Consider the following 235-nt stretch of genomic DNA (forward strand, 5'->3'; position numbering starts at 1 on the left):
CCAGCACTAATGCACCGGATCCCATCAGAACTCCGCAGTTAAGCGTGCTTGGGCGAGAGTAGTACTAGGATGGGTGACCTCCTGGGAAGTCCTCGTGTTGCACCCCTCGTTTTTGTTTTTTCCGCCTAGCTAGATAAATTGACAAGAAGGACCACTCGGGAGTGGATTTTTCGGGAAATCTCGCCCTGCCCATCGCGTAGCCATGGGTTTGGATCAGATCTCCGTTTGGATTGGG

At 52.8% G+C, this 235-nt stretch overlaps 1 pseudogene; it reads left to right on the forward strand.

The window, feature by feature from the left end:
• On the forward strand, window positions 1–106 carry LOC118345770 (annotated as a pseudogene; the record flags this gene model as incomplete).
• Window positions 107–235: the final 129 nt, after the last annotated feature.

Source organism: Juglans regia, unplaced genomic scaffold (assembly GCF_001411555.2).
Source record: "Juglans regia cultivar Chandler unplaced genomic scaffold, Walnut 2.0 Scaffold_4438, whole genome shotgun sequence".
Classification (NCBI taxonomy): Eukaryota; Viridiplantae; Streptophyta; class Magnoliopsida; order Fagales; family Juglandaceae; genus Juglans; species Juglans regia.